The sequence below is a fragment of the Callithrix jacchus genome, chromosome 2 (genome assembly GCF_049354715.1).
Source record: "Callithrix jacchus isolate 240 chromosome 2, calJac240_pri, whole genome shotgun sequence".
NCBI lineage: Eukaryota > Metazoa > Chordata > Mammalia > Primates > Cebidae > Callithrix > Callithrix jacchus.
In genome coordinates this window covers 29749279-29772955 of record NC_133503.1, presented here as the reverse complement: position 1 = coordinate 29772955, position 23677 = coordinate 29749279, and the positions used below count along the sequence as shown (strand labels likewise).

Below are 23677 nucleotides of genomic sequence, written 5' to 3'. Positions count from 1 at the left end.
AATGTAGCAATAGGAACATAATGAGGATTTATTTTTATACTACTACTATTAATAATAGCAATTTGACAATTTGTGAATTTGTCTAAACTGACCTTCTAATTTCCTTTTTTTTGCAGGGTGCAGGGAGATTTGGAAAAAGATATTTTTAGGTAGTCATCTGGTTTCTCCAAACTTTTGGTTTTTGGGGGAGGTGTACAAAAAGTACATTCAGCATAGCCTTATGTTCCCCCATCTTTAAAGTCCTAACTCACTTTTATATTTTGGGGAACATTTAGCATGATTTCAAGGTCTTTCCTCTAGAATACTTACTGTGACTGATTTTGAAAACACACTTGTGCTTAATTAACTACTTTGTCTACAAATACCAGACTATAAAGAAGAATCAGATAAGTTATGTTTTTTTCCACAGCCCAAGGTTGCTTATAGATTTAATCCTTACCATTTTCTTTGAGTTCTTCAGAGTTAAGGATTCTCATTGCACAGGTAGTCTATGAAATAGTTTTTCTTACTTGCTGTTCAGGGTGTTTTCCACAACATTATAATAAACGACTGCTCAAATAATTGACAGGGAACATTACTAAACTCTGAGAGTGCTTTTGAAACCAGCAAAAATGATTACATTAAGTCCAGTGTTGTTTTAATATTTAATAAAACCAGCATTCACCTAGTTAGAGCTTTTATAGCTCTGCTTGTCTCTCTCTCTCTCCCATCACCTGACTGTAATAAGCCCTGTATAATCAGCCTCAGGAATGGCTTTGAAATCCTTTCCTCCTCCTCACTTACCCTTCAACATTTGTGTGGACACTCATTTTGTCTCCCCTCATCTATTGCAGTGGCCACCAATTAGAGTCTGGCTTTCTCAAGTGGTTCACCATTTTGATGCCACAATGATGATGTGTAAAACCAAAATCTGACTTTATGTCTTTACCTAAAAACTTCCAATCATTTTCCATTGCTAACAAGACAAAAGCCAAATTCTATATGACATAAACACACCTGTCATCCTCAGTAAAGCTCCCAAGCATCTCTCCACCCACAGGTCCTACAAATTCCCACCATGCACTAATTCTTAAGCTCACAGACTACTGACAAAGGAGCCCATTCTCTTCTCCCATTTTTGTGTCCCCTTGGATTGTGACACCCCCTGCTATGCTACCTAGAAATGCTCTACTACTTCTGGCCAGATATAGTGGCTCAGGTCTGTAATTCCAGCACTTTGGGAGGTAGAGGCGGGTGGATTACCTGAGGCCAGGACTTTGAGACCAGCCTGGGCAATATGGCGAAAGCTCATCTGTACTAAAGATAGAAAATTAGCCAGGTGTGATGACAGGTGCCTGTAATCTCAGCTACTTGGGAGGCTGAGGCAGGAGAATTGCTTGACCCCGAGAGGCAGAGGTTGCAGTGAGCTGAGATCACACCACTGTCTCAAAAAAAAAAAAAAGAAACAAATAAAAAGAAATGTTCTACTATTTCTTCTAAATTCTTCTGCAGTATCCCCATTTCTGTATGTTTTACTCTGTCCTCAGGAACTGAGCCTTTTCCTCCCAGCTTTTCGAATCTTACAGTAGCATTTTATAATGTGGTCTTAGAACGATTAATTTGAACATCTGTCTCCTACACTAGACTGTGAGTCTCTACACGACCAAGAACTGTGTGTGATTATTTTTTAATATGTATACCCTTCAACTGGCAAAGGTCTATCACACAGAAAGACAGTTTTTTAAATATTTATTTCATTTACTATAAAAAGGGTCTATCATATTTACTGAGTAAATGCCTTATTTGAAAACTTAGTTTATTTAAGTAATTTCTTCGACAAATATTCATTGAATATTTCTGTGCTGAAGCTCCTATTCTAGGTAATTAACATGTATTCATAGACATAGAAAATAATGGTATTAATAAACCTCCATAGTGTTTGTAAATGAGAGATATTTATTTGAATTAGAGAGGTTGCTTTTCAGTTAGTTTTTTAATTCAGGCAGATCTAAGTTAGACTATATTATATAAAATATACAACACTGCATGGTGCCGAGCACTTATAAAAAGGTAAATATAGTTTGGTTAACATTATTATGATTATCATTATTATTGATCAGAGAGAAAATATCTCAAATTGAAAACATCCAGATAATGTGAGAAGACAAAGAACTGCAGTTTAAAAAAAATATCATCTCTAACAAAAGTACTGTTTCACAGTTGAATTTATTTTTTAACTTCATAACTATATTTGTTGAGTCCAGTTAGACAAGAAAAATGGGTAAGTGAAATCAGCTAGAGTGAAATGTGCCAAGTGTAAAAATATGGACATGCCATTATCCCTGAAATTCTAAAATTTCCACTTAATATGTAAAAATCCAAATGAAGCTAAGAAATAAAAGATTCATTTAAATGGTATATTTCTTCTTTCTTTTTCCATCCCTCCCTCCCTCCCTCCCTTCCTTCCCTCCCTTCCCTCCCTTCTACTTTTTTAGGGATAAGGTCTTGCCTTGTTGCCCAAGCTGGTCTTATACTCCTTGCTTCAAGGGATCCTCCCACCTCAGTCTCCCAAAGTGCTGGGATTATAGCCATGAGCCACTGCACCCGGCCCTTAAATGGTATATTTCTTTATAGTATAGATAGCACCTTTCTATTTTTAATAACATCTGATTCATTAGATGGTTGTTATCATTAACCACATATGTGAGCGTCTTTTAAGCAAAGAATACACAGTGGTCCTCATTTATGGTGAGGCATAAATAGGATATTGTCTCTTTTCTGTAGCTGAACTTTTTCATTTTGTGCCATTTAATGATAAAAAAAAAATTGTGTCAGAGTGGGTTTTTTTGTTTTGTTTTGAGACCAAGTCTTACTCTGTTGCCCCGGCTGGAGTGCAGCAGCACAGTCTCGGCTTACTGCAACCTCCACCTCCCAGGTTCAAGCGATTCTTCTGGCTTAGCCTCCCAAGTAGCTGGGACTACAGGCGCCTGCCAGCATGTGCGGCTAATTTTTTGTATTTTAGTGGAGACAGGGTTTCACCATGTTGGCCAAGATGGTCTCGCACTCCAGGCCTCATGATCCAACCACCTTGGCCTCCCAAAATGCTAGTGTTACAGACATGAGCCACCGTGCCCAGCCTGTGTGATTTTTTTTATAAGATTATATTTATTTAGGTAAATTATATTGTCTATGGACAATCCAAGGTTGTTTTTTTTGTTGTTGTTTGTTTGTTTTTTTGAAATGGGGCAGCTAGCTATCTTGGGTTTAAAAACTGGTGAAAACATACATTTGACAGCAGAGGGTGGTGGTTCATGCCTGTAATCCCAGCACTTTGGGAGATCAAGGTGGGTAAATCACCTGAGATCAGGAATTCGACACCAGGCTGGCCAACATGGCGAAACTCCATCTCCATTAGAAATACAGAAAAAGTAGCCAGCATGGTGGTGCATGCCTATAATCCCAGTTACTCACACAAGAATCTCTTGAACCCAGGAGGCAGAGATTGCAGTGAGCCAAGATCACACCATTGCACTCCAGCCTTGGAGACAGAGTGAGACTGTCTAAATAAACAAATAAAGCATATATTTGACAATTTTTTCTTAAAAAATTTAGTCAAAACAAATATTTAAAGGATATAGTTGTATTTGTTTTCATATTTGTTGACATTAGAAGTGTGCTATCCAATAAGTTAGCCCATAGCCACTGGTGGCTTTTGATCTCTCACAATGAGACTAGTCTAAATTGAAGTGTGCTCTGAGATTAATCGCAAAGACTTAGTACAACAAATATTATAAAATAGGTAATAGACATGAAATAGATCATATAATTACATATGATTACATATCGGAATGACATTTTTGATATGCTGAATGAAATATTAAAATTAATTCCACCTTTAAAAATGTGGCTATTAGAGAATTTTAAATTATATATATGGATCACCTTATATTTGTCTTAAGACAATGTTGGTTTAGATGCTTTTTTCCTAGAATGACTCATACTATTGTTGTCCATTTTTAGTGTGTTAAATATTATTGAAAAAAATTAAGAGATCAACTGTTTCAACAACCACATTTTACAAATGAGGAAACAGAAGTTCAGAGACATTTTTGCGTAGGGTTAAGAGACTAATTTGAGACACAGCAGAACTCAAGTATATAGCTCTAGATTTCCAGTCTTGAAATAAGTTACTGGAAAAGTAGTAGATATCAATAGACAGTTGTTAGTAGAACAAATGGATAAATACTATCTTCATGCTGTGGTGCATTCATCTTTCTTCTATGAGATTTTGACATGAATCTTCTTTGTGTGTATTGGGGAAAAAGGCAAAGCAATTGTGTTCAATAACAATAGCAGTAAAGAAAGCTTCACAAAACACCTAATACATTCCAATATGGAGCCTTTCATAGTAAGAGATGTGATTGACGAAAAGAACAGGTTAAAATATCTCCGACCATCCCAATACTCCAGTGACTTTGTTTACAAAGTAGGAAGAATGAGATTGCGTCGATGAATGAAAAATAAAACCTACATTTCTAGGGAAGGAAGCATCTATCTTTTTCTATTTGTAAATGCTTACGAGCAGAGTTTAAGGAGGGCTAATGTCACCCATTCATCTTAATTAAAGAGTTAATTGCTCGTGTATCCTGATTTAGTCGAGCCTGGGAGCATGGGAAGCCCTTGCCTCTATGTATTTTATTGACCAGTGTAATGACATCATCAGTAAGTCTCAGGATGTATTTATGCTTCAGCCTATCCTCATAATGTTAATAGCCTTGTAAATGATAAAACTTTCAACAGGAAGAGTCCTTGCGCCTGGCACAGAATACAAAGAGGACAGCGGCAGACGCTGCTAAATGTCTCGCCTCAGCTGTCACTGAAGCATTCCTTCAAAGTCTAGAGTCACGCAAATAGTAAAAAGTAATTTCAAATGTTAGTTTTCCCAAAATATTTGTGTGTGGAGTCATGTAGTAGGTTTCTATGACAAAGTAAATATTTGAAAGTTAGCAGTTTTCTCTGAATCTTGCCTAACCAGGTAAGCATGTGTTACAGTGAGAGAGAGTCTACTGTTAGTGTGTTCAAAACAAGTGTCTTAGAAATAGAATTGTTTGGCCGGGCACAGTGGCTCATGCCTGTAATCTCAACACTTTGGGAGGTCGAGGCAGTGGATTACCTGAGGTCAGGAGTTCAAGTCCAGCCTGACCAATATGAGATGGTGAAACACTGTCTCTACTAAAAATACAAAAATTAGCTGGGCATGGTGGTGCACACCTGTAATCCCAGATACTCAGGAGGCTGAGACAGGAGAATCGCTTGAACCTGGGAGGCAGAGGTTGCAGTGAGCCAAGATTACACCATTGCACTCCAGCCTGGGCAACAGAGCGAGACTCCATCTAAAAAAAAAACAAGGAGAAATAAAGTTGGCTAAGGAGAATGTCTTTAAAACACACACACACTCACACACTCAGAAAAAAATTGAGACCAAATAACTTAGCCATGAATTACATGAAGGGATTCCTAAAAAGAAAGGTTTTCAACCCTTAAAATAGAATATTTCTCAAAGTTCTCTACCATTTTCTCAGAAATAATGTGTTTAGGTGAACTAAAAGGCTATAGTACATACATGACTAATTTTGGACTAACACCCTCTGCTAATGCATTTTAAAAAATGAAAAGAGGCAAAAATCAAGGAACAGCAGGGAAAAAGTACTATCTTGAGGGCATACAGAGCAAAAACGCGGAAATGATCTTCAGAGTTAATGGGCCTTTTGGTGTCTCTTTTCACATGGAGCTACAAGCAGTCCTAGTTAAAGTTAATTAAAGTTAGTGCCCTGCTTCTGCAAACAAAACTGGTCCAAGAATCATCCCAAATTTGAGTTGCTGATTACATATTAAATATCATGCTACAGCCAAGGTAAGTACACTGTGGTTATAAAAGGTACAGAGACAGAAGGTGAGAAGGTGGAAGTTAAATATACATCATCGTCCTAGATAGTGTCTCTTGTAGGCTGAGGCATCACAATAGCCTTGTGACCTTGGGTGGGTCACTTCCCCTGTCTGTTTCTCAGTTTGCACATTTGTAAAATAGTGACAGGTATAGTACTTCTCCTACAAAGTTATTGTGACAGCTTCATGAATTAGTGAACTCAAAACACTGCCTAGCCGGTGGTAAGCATCATATATGTGTAAACTATAATCATTATGCTTTTATTTACTTATTTATTTTTGAGACAGCGTCTCCCTCTGTTATCCAGGCTGGAGTGCAGTGGCGCAATCTTGGCTCACTGCAACCTCTGCCTCCCGGGTTCAAGCAATTCTCTTGCCTCAACCTCCTAAGTAGGTAAAATTACAGGCACATGCCACCACACCCAGCTAATTTTTGTGATGGGGTTTCACCATGTTGGGCAGCTGGTCTCAAACTTCTGACCTCAGGTGATCTGCCCACCTCAGCTCCCAAAGTGCTGGGATTACAGGAATAAGCCACCATACCTAGCTTGTAATTCTTACTCTTACGAGTAATTTTGAGTCTGTCCTTTTAGGAGGACACTTTTAATATCGAGTTTGGCTTTTTGTCTTAGAAATTTCATTTTTCCATTGTCTTCTTAAAGTTTCTATTGTTTTTTTATATATGAGGAAAAACTGTTATGATTTTATCTAATAGCTATATACACATGCATGCACACACACACACCTAATAGCATACCCATGTGCACGCACACACATACACACCTAATAGCATGCAGATGTGCACACACACACGCGCACACACACACCACACATATAGACAGCATTGTGTTACAGTTAAGGTCAAGAACTTGGAAGTGAAGCAAATGTGGACTCAGCCTGTCCCTACTTCTGTAGGTTTGTCACCTTGGGAAACTAGCCTAACATTCTAAGCTCTAGGTTTCTTTTCTTTTTCTTCTTTTTTTTTTTCTTTTGAGACAGAGCACAGGCTGGAGTGCACTGGCAATGCATTGGCTCACTGCAACCTTCGCCTCCCAGGTTCAAGTGATTATCCAGCCTCAGCCTCCCGAGTAGCTGGCACTACAGGTATGTGCCACAGCATTCAGTTAATTTTTTTTTATTTTTAGTAGAAACGGGGTTTCACCGTGTTGTTCAGGCTGGTCTCAAATTTCTGACCTCAAATGATCTGCTCACCTCAGCCTCCCGAAGTGGAAGGATTACAAGTGTGAGCCACCTCACCTGGCCTCTGAGTTTCTTTTTCTATCAAATGAAGAGAAAAGTAAGATACTCGTATAGTAGTTGTGAAGATTAAATAATATCATGATTTTAAAATCTCGACATAGTATCTGGCACCTAATAAAATAATGATAGCATTTTCTACTTTCCTTCTTTTAATTACAACAAGGAAGATGGTGATGTATATAAAAAGGAAAAATCAAGAAAGGCATATTCTTGAACATCCATGGTGGTTATCTCTGGGGGTGAGATAATGAGTCTTTTTTTCTCTTTTTTATCCCTACCTTTCTTGTTTCTCTTCATCGCTCATTTTTCTACGGTGAACATGGTGGGGATAAGGGATAAAAGTGTGCTGGAAACCAAGTGTTACAGTTCAGACGAAAGCGAGCCTATTTCCAGCTGTGGGTGATTAACTGAAAGTTACTAGGTAGGTGGGATTTCTCTAGGTGGAAATGGAGGGAGATGATTGCAGACAAAGGGGATGGGGCGAAGTTTCAAAGCAGAAACACTGTCTATAACAGAGGAAAGTGAGCCAGCCTGATGCGCTGCACTTGAGGGTCCGAAGAGGGATAAAAGACGAGGTTGAAGAATTGTGTAAGGGATTAAAGAATGCGAGATTTACACTTTAGTTGGTAAATGGCCACCTAAGTGGACGAGAAATGGGACCATGGAGTCCCAAATGAAACAGTGCTTACCTTGTAAAGCAGCATGTAAGGCAGAAATCAAAGATAGACAAAATTATCTACAAAAAATCATTTAAATCTCTCATAATCTACAGCATGGGGAAATATTTCATGTGTTTGTATATTGTATACACAAACCTGCAGAATTTTTTTTTTTTTTTTTTTTTTTTGAAACAGAGTTTCTCTGTTGCCCAAGCTGGAGTGCAGTGGCTTGATCTCAGCTCACTGCAACCTCCACCTCCCGAGTTCAAAGGATTCTCCTGCCTCAGCCTCCCAAGTAGCTGGGATTACTCCATGTCTGGCTAATTTTTGTGTTTTTAGTAGAGACCATGTTTTACCATGTTGACTAGCTGGTATCAAACTCCTGACCTCAAGTTATCCACCCGCCTCAATCTCCCAAAGTGCTGGAATCACAGATGTGAGCCACTGCACTCATGGTAAATTTTTTAAAAGCCTAAGTTTTTAGAACTGCAGAGCTAGACTAATGTAGGAACAAGGGAACGTCTGTGTGTCGAAGTTGGCGGGTTTCTGAAACATCTCATCTGTAAGAGAAGTCTAGCTGTAATGTTGAATGGGCGATGAAGGTATAGGTTGTGTTTCCACAGGCCTGCTAGCTTTATGCCATTCAGTGTTAATATTAAGCCACTCAAATTTTTATACACATTAATAGACTTGTTTGCTATTTTGACCAGGCTCTCTGATCAGACCAGATACTTTATCTGAAAGTGACCACCAGAGGCTTGTTGGTACTAACGCAAGTGGAATCATATCCAATGTACATGTAACATTTCTAGTCAAGGGTCTAACATAGAAATTAAGAAGATTAGAAACCAAGGCCAGGCTGGATGCCGTGGCTCATGCCTGTAATCCCAGCACTTTGGGAGGCTAATGCAGGTAGATCACGTGAGGTCAGAAGTTTGAGATCAGCCTGGCCAACATGGTGAAACCTCGTCTACTAAAAATAAAGAAAATTACCCAGGCATGGTGGCACACACCTGTAATCTCAGCTACTTGGGATGCTGAAGTGGGAGAACCACTTGAACCCAAGAGGTGGGGGTTACAGTGAGCTGAGATTGAGCCACTGCACTCCAGCTGGGGTGGCAGAGTGAGACTCTGTCTCAAAAAAAAAAAAAAAAAGAAAAAAGAAACAAACAACCAAGGCCAGAGATTGAATGATAGAACTCATGACTGAATAAATGATTGGGTGATAGATTAAAGGATGGCTTAGGGACTTAGGAAAGTAATGGGATCCATTGACATTAATTAGAAAATGTAGTTGAGCATTGCTTTGGCTGGTGAGTGGCCTAAGATGTTTTGACGTGTGCAAGTTGAAGTAATTGCCTATGGCAAATTTCAGTTATCCAAAGAAACTTCAAGTGTCAAGAGAATTGCCAGGCTGAAAAATAAAGGTTCGGGATGTAGATGGAATTGACTAGGTGGGCAAATACTTTCAGAGTTAGAGTTTAATTCTCCTGAAGCCTTGACTTATGGTTCTCTTACTTGTGTCATATTCTTAGCTAGCTAATTTTAGCTAAAGTTATTGAGAATGTCATCTGCAGAGGGCACATGTAAAGAATAAGGAATTGTCTCTTATCTCCACTGTTAAATACCCCATGAAGTTAAGTAAACTCTTGGTTCAAAGTTTTAAAAAAGACTAGAGGCCTGGCGTGGTGACTCACGCCTGTAATTCCAGCACTGAGGGAGGCTGAAGCGGGTGGATCATGAGGTCAGAAGATCAAGACCATCCTGGCCAACTTGGTGAAACCCCATCTCTACTGAAATACAAAAAATTAGCCAAGTTGTGGTGACACGCACCTGTAGTCCCAGCTACTTGGGAGGCTGAGGTGGGGGAATTGCCTGAACCGAGAGGTAGAGGAGTGAACGGAGATCATGCCACTGCACTCCAGCCTGGCGACAGAGTGAGAATCTGTCTCAAATAAATAAATAAATAAAATAACAGGCGATTAGGATACCGATACACAGTGGCACTAATATGCAAAGACACAGGGAAAAGGCAGTTCTCTGCAAGCCAAAGAGAGAGAGGGAGGCCTCAGGAGAAAGCAAACCTGCCCATCCTTTGATTTTGGACTTTTGGTCTCTGGAATGGTGACAAAAAACATTTCTGCTATTTAAGGCACCCAGCTTAAACACTTTGTTATGGCAGCCCTAGAAGACTAATACAAACTACTTAATCCTCCAACTATATCATAAAGCAGATATAATTATCCTGATTTTTCAGGAAAGAGAAATTTGAGTCTGAAGACAGTGAATTCATTTATCTGAAGATCACATGCTGGAAAAAGGTGAAACCAGGATTCAAATTCATGTCTACCTCCAAAGCTCAAGTTTGTACACCACAAGCAACTGCTGCCCTAATTTTCTTGATACTATTAAGATGTTTACTGGATCCACTTATTATACTCTTAATTTTTAAAATATGAATCAAAAGTTAAAACATCTCTGTATGAAGTAATTACTCAGAAAAATATGGGTTGTGGGTTGCAAGGACCACTTGAATAGCAGCGAGGGTTTGTAAACCTGAATCTTATTTTGAGATATAGTTTCTTATAGAGTGAAATACTTTTAAAAAGTAAATATAAACTCTGGACAAGTAGCATATAAGACTGGAACCTCTTCCAATACTAACCACTTACTAATAAACATGTGCAGAGACCGGAACAGACCAGAGTGGTTCTAATTCTTTGACTGTACCTGGTAGGAAAACAAGAAAGAAAATAAAAACGACTGAAAGAAAATGTTCAAGAGTCTTTGGAGTCAAAAAATAAAGATGTTGATCTCATGATAAACATAACATGCTGAGGGAGAAAAAGCAAGTAAAATCTCATTCCACCGAACTGAAATGATTCAGTTGGGAGAAGTAAATTTTTTAAAGATTCAAAAGAAAAAGGACCAGAGAAATAAAGTGAAAGACAATCCAATACAACAATAAATGACAAAGCGGGCAGAGAAATATGGTATTGACAAGAAAGATTGATTGTCTACATCAGAATGAGAGGACCTGAGTGAGGGGAGATAGTTCCTCCTTTCTAAACAAGAGTGGTTTGGGGGAAGGGAGAAAACAATTAAAGAAACAAAAAATCAAATAAAAATCAAGTGAAAAGTGAAAATTATTAGCAATTATGTGTTACCGAGGGAAAATGCCATCACAATTAGGATTTAAGTTGGGGAGAAATACATAAAGAGATACCATTAGATTGTCAAAGAAATCCAACTGTACAATCAATAAATATAGGTGTTTAGTATATGCACATATTTTCATGATTGAAGGCAATCAATGAACTGCAAAGATCCTTTCCAAGAGAACAAAGTCAAGATGTTTTCATTAAGACCAGCATTCGTTTTGCCAAACTCAGTTCCGAGTGGTGGCCAGAGCACTAAGGTCACACTGAGACAGTAAGTTAAATCTCGTCTGCTTTTAGAGATTGTCCAAGTGGCCAGGTTATCAGCATCCCAAAGTGCTGGGATTACAGGCATGAGACACCACGCCCAGCCTCCGTTTTCCTTTTTACTAAACAGGTAAAAGCTATCAGCCCTGCCTACTTCACAGTGTTTTGGGAAAAAGAAATGAGGCTTTTTATGAAAGGCTGAGCCTAGTTTTGCTTTGGGAAGGCAATCTGGTAAAATGGAATGAAGCAAATCCGGTGCTCACCATCTGTGTGACCTGGGAGAATGACTTATCCCCTCTGACCCTCAGTTTCTTCATCTAGAAAGTGAGAGCAATGATACCACAGCTAAGCATGGTGGCTCACACCTGTGATCCTGCACTTTGGGTGGCTGAGGAAGGAAGACTGCTTGAGTTCAGGAGTTCAAGATGAGCCTTGGTAATGTAGTGACACCCACGCCCCCACCCTGCCATCTGTACAAACATTTTTTAAAAAACATTAGCCAGTCATGGTGGCATACACGTGTATTCCAGCAACTCAGGAGGCTGAGGCAGGTGGATCACTTGAGCCTGGGAAGTAGAGGTTATAGTGATCTGTGACTGTGCCATTGCACTCCAGCCTGGGTGAAGAGCAAGACCCTATTTCAAAATAATAATGATAAAAATACACATTTCGTGAAGTGGTGTGAGGATTAAATGAGCTAATATAGTAGGCATTCATTAAAATGAATTATCCAACATAATTAAAAATCATTATCTGGCCGGGCATGGTGGCTCACACCTGTAATTCCAGCACTTTGGGAGGCCAAGGCCGGCAGATCACCAGGTCAGGAGATCGAGACCATTCTGGCCAACATGGTGAAACCCTATCTCTACTAAAAATACAAAAATTAGCTGGGCGTAGTGGTATGTGCCTATAATCCCAGCTACTTGGGAGGCTGCAGCAGGGGAATCACTTGAACCTGGGAGGCGGAGATTGAAATGAGCCGAGATTGCGCCACTGCACTCCAACCTGGCGACAGAATGAGACTCTATCACTAAATAAATAAATAAATAAATAAACAAACAAACAAACAAAATCATTATCTGTCACAAAGTAGGTGTCCATTAAAAATGATCCCCTTTTCCTTAATTTCAAGTATCATGATGACCTTCATCATTCTCATTCTGTGGCTAAAGCTGAACTATTGCTATCTTTCAAAATGGCTGTATAATAATTGCAGGTCTTATTTTTGATTATATATGATTTCTACTTCTCAAAACAATATTCTATGAGTTCATCAATATCTTTTTAAAATAAATACTTTTTGCTGTTTTTCAGGGGGGTTGTTTGAAATAGACTGGGAGACTTTCTGTGGGTTACAAGTAAAAACTTTGACCTACACTTGGCTCTGATGTTAAACAAGCTAGGTCTCTTCCAATCTTACCTTTGCTGCACGTATTCCTTTATTCATTTACAGATCATTTAAAAGTGTCCACTAGGAATCAGACCTTCACTCATTCCCATGAAAATTTCACCCAGTCCTGTGATTTGGATACTGTCCATACACTAATGACACCATATTTATATCCCACGCTCCAAACTCTTGCATGGACTCTAGATGACTCTGCTATCTAATTGCCAACCTAGGATCTCAGATAAGGGTCTAATTGGCATCTCAAATTTGTCATGCCCCAAACCCAACATTAGATCTTTCTCCCAAAACATATTGTATTGCAGTTGACTAGTTAATGGTGCCTCCATCTTTCCACTTTCTTAAGCCAAAAACCTCAGGTCACCCCTGACTTGCCTAGCACACCTGTGCCCCACATCAAACACCATGTTGTGAGCTTTGCCTTCAGAATATATCCAGAAGCTCGCTACTTCTTACCAACTTCACCGCTTCTCTACCTCATTGAAGCTGAATGTGATTATGTGTGTCTGCACTGAATTATTTCAGTATTTTCCAGACTTCTCTCCTCCTGCTTCTGTTTTTGACCTCTTTAAGTTTCTTCTCAATGTGGCAATGTGAGCATCTTGCAAAGAGGTAAATCGAGTCATGTCATCCTTTTGTTCAAACTCTTCATTGGATTCTCATCTCACAAAGCCAGGACCTAGAAGGTCCTAGAAGGTCTTCTTCCCTCTCTTCCACCCGCGACTTGTCTGATTGCATACCCTACTCATCTCCTCTAATTCATTCCATCCCAGCCATACCAGCTTCCTTGCTATACTCAGACATGCCAGGCCCATTTCCACCTCACGCCTACAAACTGGCTGTGCCCTCTGCCTGGGACACTTTTCCTTTTGATCAATCCGCATAGCTCCCCACTTTGCCTCCCTCCTCCAGGTCTTGGTTCTGCTGCCACTTGCTCAGCAAGGCCTCTTCTAGCCAGTCTCTCCTTACCCCTTCCCTAGTTCATTGTTTCCCACAGTGCCTTTCTTCATCTAACATTCTATACATTTTAACATAGTTTTTATCTTATTGTCTTTCTCATTTGTTTTTATTTTTATTTTCTTAGTGTTCAGCATATATGGTGCACTCAAATATTCGCTGAATAGATGCAATGAACGTATCAAGCTCTGGGGTTACAATAATTAATAATATAGGCCAGGAGTGATGGCTCACACCTGTAATCCCAGCACTTTGGGAAGCCCAGGTGGGCGTATCACCTGAGGTCAGGAGTTCTAGACCAGCCTGACCAACGTGGAGAAACCTCATCTCTACTAAAAATACAAAATTACCCAAGTGTGGTGGCACATGCCTGTAATTCCAGCTACTCGGGAGGCTGAGGCAGGAGAATCACTTGAACCTGGGAGGTGGAAGTTATGGTGAGCCCAGATCGTGCCATTGCACTCTAGCCTGGACAACAAGAGCAAAACTCCATTTCAAAATAATAATAATATACACAAATTCCCAGTCCTCACGGAGCTTAAATTCAAGGAGAGGGGATTAAGTAAACCAGTGATTATATTGCAGGAAAAATGCCCATCTCTGACTCTGATAGCAATAGAAAGGCTTCCTAGCAGTGCATGTATTGGCAAGTCCCTGAATCACTCTGAATTTTAGTTTCTTCACCTGGAAACTGGAGACAACCAGTTTACCTCAAAGGATGACTCTAAGAGTTAAAGGAGCTGAAGGATCTAACACACCTGCTAGAGGAATCAGCACCACAAAATCCACAAAATGTTATTCAGCATCATCGCCATCCTCCCTGAAATGCTTTGATTGTAGGCCTTCATCTAATCCTATCTGTTAAATTTTCCACCTTTCACTCTTTATGTTAAATTTTGAAGGCAGTAAGCAGGAGAATTCTGTGGACTACTGCAGGTCCAAGTAAACAATCATACTTTGTGGCATCTGGTGAAGAATCCCTGCATATGTATTTGTCCTAATCATCTGATTACTGAAAACTAACCAAAATTAAAGCAGAATGGCCTAGCGGTTTACAATGTGACTGTCTCAAAAGTGTTATTAAAAAGATATTACTAGGATCCTCTCAGCTCTCTAAAACGCTCGATTGCAGTGGGCTTTAAAAAGCACCTTCTGGGACACTGTTAGTGGAGGCCAATGGCCATCTAACTTTTGGAATTACTATTAGCTTTGCACTCTGATGATATCAAAGTCCAGGTAACCCAGCTGAGATGTGGTTATTGCTGATACCTGGATATGTTTTTCTCCTCCGCCCTATGTACATCCTCAGAAAAGATTAGACCTAAGCTATCCATGCTTTCTGATGCCACAAGTGTTATTTGCGTGTGCACGCGCGCACACACACACACACACACACACTCTTTTAGTAAATGAATACACAGATGTGCTACATCTATCTACCTATTATAATTGGATTATTATATATAAGTACAACAATAAACATATAAATACGTGATAATTTCTTGACCAAATAAGTCATTTTGTGCTAGCTTAAACATATATAATTGTAAATTTAAGAGCTCTTCCTATATTACTTATTGAGTATATATTGGCTGTTTATGATCAAAATATGAATATGTACCTTTAGACATCCTATAAATACATGCTTGGAATTTTTTATAAGAGACATAAAAAATGTATCATGACATGATTTCCCACGGAAAACTTTCCAAGAATAAAAACAGTGAAGCTGTAAGTTAGTATTCCCTCCAACTGCTTTCTTACTAGCCACCTGCTTCTCTCTCTACAATTCACCTTTACCCTTAAGGAGGCAACTCGGGACTGTTTCTGTTTTTTAAACAGCATTAAAGTAATCTTACTTCAATTTGAAAAAGAGTTATCGAGTGCTTTTATGAATAGCCAATAAAGTGAGAATAAAAAGCATAGGAAACATCTGTCCCCGAGGTAGTTGATCAACTAGGATATCATAAACTATTATTCACACCAGGTAAAATTACAAGCCATAAGAAATATGCATGATTATGAAGAACAAAAAGTGAAGACACAGTCAAAATTCAGTGAGGCGTATACTCAACATATTGAAGTAATTTAATTAGGAAAAAACTTTCATTTAATAATATTCATGTATACTTTATAAGTGACCTGTAGACTAGGCATTGCACTCAGACCTACACATCTAACTTTCAGAAAGTTCTAGAGTCAACTATAGCATTGTAATGTTAGAATCAAATATGGGACCCTTTGAAATTGATGAAATGAAGAAGAGTAGAACTCTAGACCCTTCTTGAGGTAAAACAGATGGTATCTACTCACAGGGCAGGAAAACCTTAGGCTTTCTCTTCACATGTATGACAAGTGACAGAAACACTGAATGAAATCCTATGAAACAATTTCACTTGAGACCTCTTTTCACTTCTAGAAGTAGAGACTATTTTGTTAATGCTTCATTTTTAGATCTGTGAGGCTAACTTTCAGAAATTTCATTCTCTCACCATAGCCCAATCTATGTTTAGGGTTATAGTCTTCTGCAAAAAGTATTATGTAGAAAACAAAATCCATTAAGGTGAGGAAACTAACAAACAGAGTCTCATGCTTGGGGACAAAACTAATTTATTTGTGGATGTGGAACAATGAGTTATTTGGTCCTTCTTCACAAATGAGATAACTGTCAAATCTCATCATACCCCACTACATGAATTATATATAACAACATTTGGTGAAATATGAAATTCTAAAAATACACTGAAATGCTAGAGTCATCTTAATGGTTTATTATGATAGGTGTTCCTGGTTTTGAAATATCTTCTTTCATAGAAGACAAATGGGGGCGACATTATTTTAGAAAGTCCACATCTTTTAAAAAGATGGATTAAAAGCTCTTTGAGACAGCTGTGCTGTGCTATTAGAAGAACAACATTTTCTTCCTAAATAGTTCTTGAGGGCAATTTCATGGTCTAATCAGGGGGCATTTTGGGCTTCATTCAAAACTGAAGAAAATGTTACACATGAAAAGATGGCAACATAAATTTTTTGTTGTGAATGTAAACATGAGAATAAGGACGATTTTAAAGATCAGACTTAAAACAATGATGCTGTATTTTCACATCCAAAAGACATATCCTTTCTGTAGCACTGCCTTATTGTGATTAAGACCTGGTCTCTGGAGTCAGAGAAAACTAGATTTGAGTACCTTCTCTGTTCTGTAGCAGCATGTGACCTTGGTCAAGTTCATCATACTCTTATAGCATCTGTGTCTTGTTCTGTGAAACGGGGAAAGTAATTTGTACCTCTCTTGGTGGTTGTAAGAATTAAATGAGATAATACAAGTAATGGACTTACCAAAGTGACTGTGGCTTGGAGAAGTGAGCACATCTGCTCTGGGAGGCTATATAGCTTAGTAGATAAGGCCCAAGAGCTCTGATATTAGAGCCTCAAGATCTACTCTCTTACTTTCTGTATAATTGTGACAGATTGACTCTATCTTTCTGAACATCAGTTGATGCATCTAAAAAATAGAGATGACATAAGTAGCCACCTCTGAAATTGCTTAATACAGTGTTTGGCACATAAATATAGCAAGAGCTAACAGTAACAGGAATAGATGTAACCTGAAAGAATAATACAATTAATATACACATAATATAATATTCACAATTTCCAAGCTTTTTTTCTATCTTAAGGGTCTTTTGGTTTTGTTCCTTGTCTATTTTCATATTGCTGAAATGCCTCAGGGGGAAAATCCTAAATATATAACAGATACACAAGGGCACTGTGGAACATGGGCACTGCACCTGTCAGCATGTCACTCATAATCACTTTTCTCTGCTCAAATGTGCACACCTGGGGAAGGTTGAAAACTCAGTCTCCTACATTATCCCCCATTACAGTTGGGTAGGGAACATCTGGCCAATTAATTTTCAGTAGTCTAGGAGGTTGGATCACCAATTACAGCATTCAAGGGTTCTTATTTTCATTACCTTCCTATCGTTGGCACACACTACACTCGGGTAGCTGCTTGCTGTGAGAGCTTACATTGCTAACATTCTAAAGAAGGATATAAAAGACCACAAATCATACAGGGCAAAACTGTAATTGGATATGATATTCTCTTCAGGTTTCTCTTACAAATATCCAAAGTGCCTATACATAAGCCAAGTTACCCAATTTATGAATTTAAATATTAGGCCCAAGACAGAAATGCACTTCCACCAGAAAACACTAGGATGAACCATAAGGTCAGGCAATAGTTTTTCAAAACATTCTCACTCTTCTTTTTGCTAGCAAAGAAGAACAAATGTAGTTTTTAAGATAAGTATTAAGAATCCCCAAAATTCATCCTGAAGAAGATGGATCATTTTTAAATAATAAATTATCCCTTCCTAATACAACAAAGAACTACTCTCTATTGGAATAATACTGCCTTGGTCTGGACCCATCATGAAAGCAGAAATTTAGGAGTGGGAGGTGTTTATGTAGCCTGCTTTTCTCTTAGGACTCTGTGTTCCACATCCATTTGTCTAATAAATACAAGTCTCTGACAGTTCTATGGTGAACTCAGCAGGGTCCAGGCTATTATTTAAGGCTTTTTAAAGAATAAATATCAAATAATCTGAAAAGGCATCTTAAAGGGTGAAAGTGCAGCCATTTTTTTTTTATGGTTCCTACCTGGAGGGAGTCAAATGAGAATTTTCTTCCTCTGGCACGCAGACTTCCACTCTGGCTGACAGAGAATCTGCCCTTTAACAATGCTTGTGTGCACAGAGTTTCACCATGACCATTCAACACCTGTAATCACGCTGCAGCAGGCAGGAAGCATAGGTGCTGGAATAGTGGAAGAAAACTTAGTAACTACTGCAAGGCCGGTTGCCTCGCCAGGAGGCTGGACACACCCAGCTCTGCACTCAGCACCTGACTCTGCACCGGGCACCAGGCTCCGCACTCGGCACCTAGCTTTGCTCTACTAGCTCTTCCCTCCCGCCCATGCAACCCTGGCCGTCTCTCGCACCGGAAAACCCGCCCAACAACCCAACAACCAATGGCGGCCCTCCCCATCCCAATCCCTGGAGCCAATCAGAGCACCCAGCGGTTGCTCGGTCCTCATGGCCATAAAAACCCCACGCGTTAGGAAGTCAGGGCGACTTCCCTGGCCCCCTTTCCCCTGACCAGAGAACCTCGCCCAGGAGCTGAATAAATTGGCATTTAATTTTCTTATATTGGCCTCAGTTTCCTCATTTTAAACTCGGCAATAACCTTAAAACTACAATTTCGTAACACTGCATGCCTGCATACATTGTTATATGTTATATGCATGTGTTTATACACACATATACAGCTTTGGAGTAGATCAAAATTTGCACCAGCCTCCTGAATTTTTTCACTTGAACTATTTCTCAAGTGAACATTGATAGGACTGAAGAATGTCACCTCCCTTGTCAATGAGTGGTTATACGAATCAGCTAGACCCGTCAGATCTGGGAATCGGGGATTTTCATCTAAATAACAATAGGAAATAAAATGGTAAGTGCTGAGTCATTCTGATGGCTCATGCCTCAAGGGAATTCTCTACTGGTTTCTGCTTTCTAGATTTCAGAGCTTCCTTAATTCTTACCTTTTTGTGAGGCTTGATTACTCAGCAGTTTATCTGATTCTGAGACTAGCCAAATATGTATTAAATTTATTCTTTTGGTTTTCTGCTTTCCTTAGTATTTTTCTCTATTGTATGCAAGCAAAGGTTTTCTGATTCATGATGAATATACCTTCATATGGTTCCTGCAAGCGCTCAGTTTACAAAATTAGACACAGAATATGCATCTTCTCTTCCTTCAACAAGAAAACAAGACTATTTACTTTGGATTTAACTTTTAAAATGTGTTTGTAAGTTAAAAATCACCAATTAGGTAAATTAATGAAACGCTCCTTAAGATCAATAACAGTGATTTTAATATGTATTTTGTTGTTTAACTTTCCTGCATTAAAACTTTTTTAAAAAATTAGCCTCATTGGTTTTGAAATATTACTCTTTTCTCAGCACTTGGACGGAACCTGACTATATGCAAACAGGTTAGTTTCTGTATTTGGACTTCGGTAGCAACGTTTTTCCAAGTTTTAAATCATCCACCTAACATGTTAAATTATAGTGCCTCTGTTCTTGTCTGACAGATTCCAACCTTTTGATTCTCTGCCTTCTTTCTTTGCTACAGTAAATTGATCCCTTAAAACATCCAGGTGCAAATGAATTAATGGTCCTCTATTGTGAGTGAGAGTGATGGAGTTCCTCCCCCCTCCTTCTCCACACTGAAGTCCTTTCCCCTTCTGAGAAACCCACATATCAATTAAACTCACCTGCTAATTAAAAGCTTGTTTGGAAAAATCCTTGCTAGTTAGAAGCAAAGGAAAGTGTAAAGGTGTCTAAAAATAGAGGCTTTGAATGTCAATTACTTCCTTCCTCCTCAGTTCCTGGTTCCTTCGGTTGAATTGACTGGAAAGAGCTAGAGGAGGGGGGGAAGAAAAGAAAGAAAAAAATAGTAAGTATCTTTTCACTTACATTTCCCTGAGAGTATATCATTGGTTTTGAAACTTCAGCTCTTTGTCAGCAACATCAGGATACATAGTTTTTATTCATGAGAGGAAACACCATTTCTCACCCTTTCTTATACAGCCGCACTGATTTCCTGTATAAAGGCAGTAGAAACCACAGTTCTCATTCGTTGACTGTCAACAATCAAGCCAGAGCTTTTGCGAGCGGGAATATCAGAGGAGTGAAAGTGGATGTGGAAATGATGCTCTGTTCTCGTTTTTATAATGACACCGCCTGCTCTTAGATCCTCAACCACTACTCACTCCTGTCTGCTTTTCCTGAGAAATAGGTCCTAAGGGCAGATTTATAACAATACCAGATTGTCTTTTCTTTCTTTTCTATCACAGACTTAAAAGCTATGTTGTTCTAAAGGAACATGCTAAGTATCAAACTATATAAAATAAAAGAGAGTCACAAAAATAGAACTCAGGAGACTGGGAAAGTCACAAATTATGAACAAAGCCCCCTTTTTAATATGCTGGATGATAAGAACAAATTAAATTACAATCTACTCTGGAAAAATGACAGCTAATGTATTAGTTTATTCATTCACTCAGTGTATTTTTATTAAGGGTCTTTTATTTGGTAGTCATTGCGTTAAGAGGTAGAGTTGGAAGTGTCCCAACTAGTCCCAGCCCTCAGGGAGTCAATAGTCTGTGAAAGAAATTGAGAATAAATAGAGAAATTACAATGGCATGTGATAATGCTGGTAATAGGAAAAACACAAGCAACTAACCAGATATGGGAGGTCAAAAAAGATTTTTAGAGATAAAGTTTAGTTGAGGCCTGAAAGTTGAAAACAGATTACCTAAGAGGGAGAATAAGAGACAGAAAAGACATTCCAATGTTGAATGGGTACCATCAAAGAGAGCATGGCGCTTTTGGGAAACTGTTCATAGTCTCCTGACCTGGAGTGCAGAAAGTGAAGGGAAAGGCCAGCAAAAGATCAAACTACAACAGCATTTTAAACTGCCTTCTGCAATAATTGAAAAATAGTTTTATTTTTTCTTATAGGACGTATAGATGAAAGTAGGAGAGGACAAAGGTTATCCATTTCATGACTTTCTGTATGATGTGCAAAAACAAAAAAGGGCATACTTAGGTGACTGTGAAAATAAATTGTTTTTAAAAAATTGTGGGTTTAACTGACTTCATATAAGTCCAAAATAGTTATACGCCATAGAGAAGTAAATTCATATGCTTAACGTATAATGCATGACACAGAATGAAGATAATATAGTGATTAATAGAGCAAAATTCTAAAAAAACCTTTTGGAAAAAAAATGGTTTCCCAATATATTTATCAAAAATAAGACACAAGTTTTGTTTTGTTTTTTTTAAGGAGATACATTCATAAAATTGACTATTCTGTATTAGTCAGATTAAAGCTAACATAATAATCTTGCTCAATTTGATTTAAATGAGAATTATTGAGTATCTAATATGTGTCAAATATTCTACTAGGTTGTAGGGCTATCATAATTGACGAATAATCCTGGCATGTTGTAAAGTCGAAATACTAGCAAGGACTATAGATTTTTGTTTTGTTTTGTTTTGTTTTGTTTTTTGAGACAGACTCTGGCTCTGTCGCCCAGGCTGGAGTGCAGTGGTGTGATCTCGCCTCACAGTAACCTCCTTATGTGGTTCCAGTGATCCTCCTGCCTCAGCCTCCCCAGTAGCTGGGAGTACAGGTGTGCAACACCACACCTGGCTAATTTTTATATTTTTAGTAGTGACACGGTTTCACCATGTTGGCCAGGCTGGTCTTCAACCCCTGACCTCAGGTGATTCACCTGCCTCGGCCTCCCAAAGTGCTGAGATTACAGGCATGAGCCACTGTGCCTGACCAGATTATTTTTATTTATTCTTTTTTTTTTTTTTTTTTGAGATAGAGTCTCACTTTGTCATCCAGGCTAGAGTGCAATGGCATGATCTCGGCTCACTGCAATCTCCACCTCCCAGGTTCAAGTGATTCTCCTGTCTCAGCCTCCTAAGAAGCTGGGATTGTAGTCACATGCCACCATACGGGGCTAAATTTTGTATTTTAGTAGAGAAGGGATTTCACCATGTTGTCCAGGCTGGTCCCGAATTTCTGACCTCAAATGATCTGCCAGCCTTGGCCTCCCAAATTGCTGGAATTACAGGTTTGAGCCACCGCACCTGGCCCAGATTATTTTTTAAAACCCTCAATAACTCCTCAGTGAACACTATATTTAAAAACACTGCATCTCACAATGACTGAGTTAATTGTAAATGTATCTTAATGAGTTAAATTTAGAAAATGTATCTTAACAAGTGGAATCTGGATATGAGGGCTTAAGTTCTAGTTTTAAAGGAGGTCTATGGCTCACAGCATTCTCAATGTTTTTTCTGTATCATGTTTTTGTTTGAGGCTTTAAGAAGCTGTTCTAGCTGTAGCATCCAAAGTTCTTAGATAATTTATATAGCTCTAAATTAATCCTCCAAGTTGCAAATCACCCTCCAATGGCTTTTTATTGCAATTAAAGTCTCGATTTTTTACCAAGACCTATCCCCTGCCTGTATTTCCTACTTCCTCTCAACATTCATCTCACATTTTCTATGCTCTAGTTACATTGGCTTGCTTTCTGGTCTTCAACATACCAAACTTGTTTTTATTTTATGGCCTTTGCCCTTGTTTTCTCTGCCCAGAATGCTCTTCCCCCAGAATTTTGCATGGCTCATTCTTTCTTATCATAAAGGTGTCAGATTGAATGTCACATCTTCAATGAGGCTTTCTCTAACCACCCTTTTTAAAATGGCCACACTCACCCATCAATTTTATTCTATCTTGTCACCTTGCTTGATATTTCTCATAGCAGTTCACATTATTTGAAATTTTCCTATTGTTTGTGTCTCTCCCTCTACCAGCCCCAACTAGACCGCAAGTTCCATGTATAAAAGAAAATTATATTGTTCATAGTTAGAGGCATGCCTTGAATACCTCCCCCACCCCCACCGAGCCCCAGTGAGACTGTAAACAGGTGCAGTGTGCATATTCCACAGTGCCCTTGTGTATCTGTTATATATTTTGAATTTTTCCCTTAGGCATTTCAGAAGTATGAAAATAGGCAAAGAAGAAAACCAAAAGACCCTTAAAACAGGAAAACGCTTAGAAGTTGTACTATTGTATTATGTGTCTATTAATTGTATTATTACTTGAGGTTATAACTGTGCCTGTCATTGTTAGCTCGTTATAATTCTGTGGTGGCATAGTAATAAGAACTTTACGTTTCATGATTAACCCTCCCAAAGTTAGAGGTATGTATTTATATCACCTCTACTTTTTAGATGAATCTCATTGTGGTTTTGATTTGCATTTTCCTGGTGGTTAATGATGCTGAACATTTGTTTATATACTTGTAGCCATTTGTATGTCTTCCTTAAGAAATATCTATTCAGGTTCTTCCCCCCAACCTCACCCCCCCCCCTTTTTTTTGGACAC

General features: G+C 38.7%; 1 protein-coding gene across 3 annotated transcripts in view; it reads right to left on the bottom strand.

The window, feature by feature from the left end:
• The window catches only part of TENM2 (teneurin transmembrane protein 2), a 3966312-nt gene that overhangs the window by 1358868 nt on the left and 2583767 nt on the right, over positions 1-23677 (bottom strand). For all 3 annotated transcript variants that reach the window (XM_078359011.1, XM_078359016.1, XM_054252473.2), the window contains exons 10-11: positions 19980-20125; positions 18303-18458 (exon numbers count right to left, since the gene is read on the bottom strand). The gene's annotated coding sequence lies outside the window, so the exon portion shown is untranslated. The remainder of the gene's footprint in view (positions 1-18302; positions 18459-19979; positions 20126-23677) is intronic.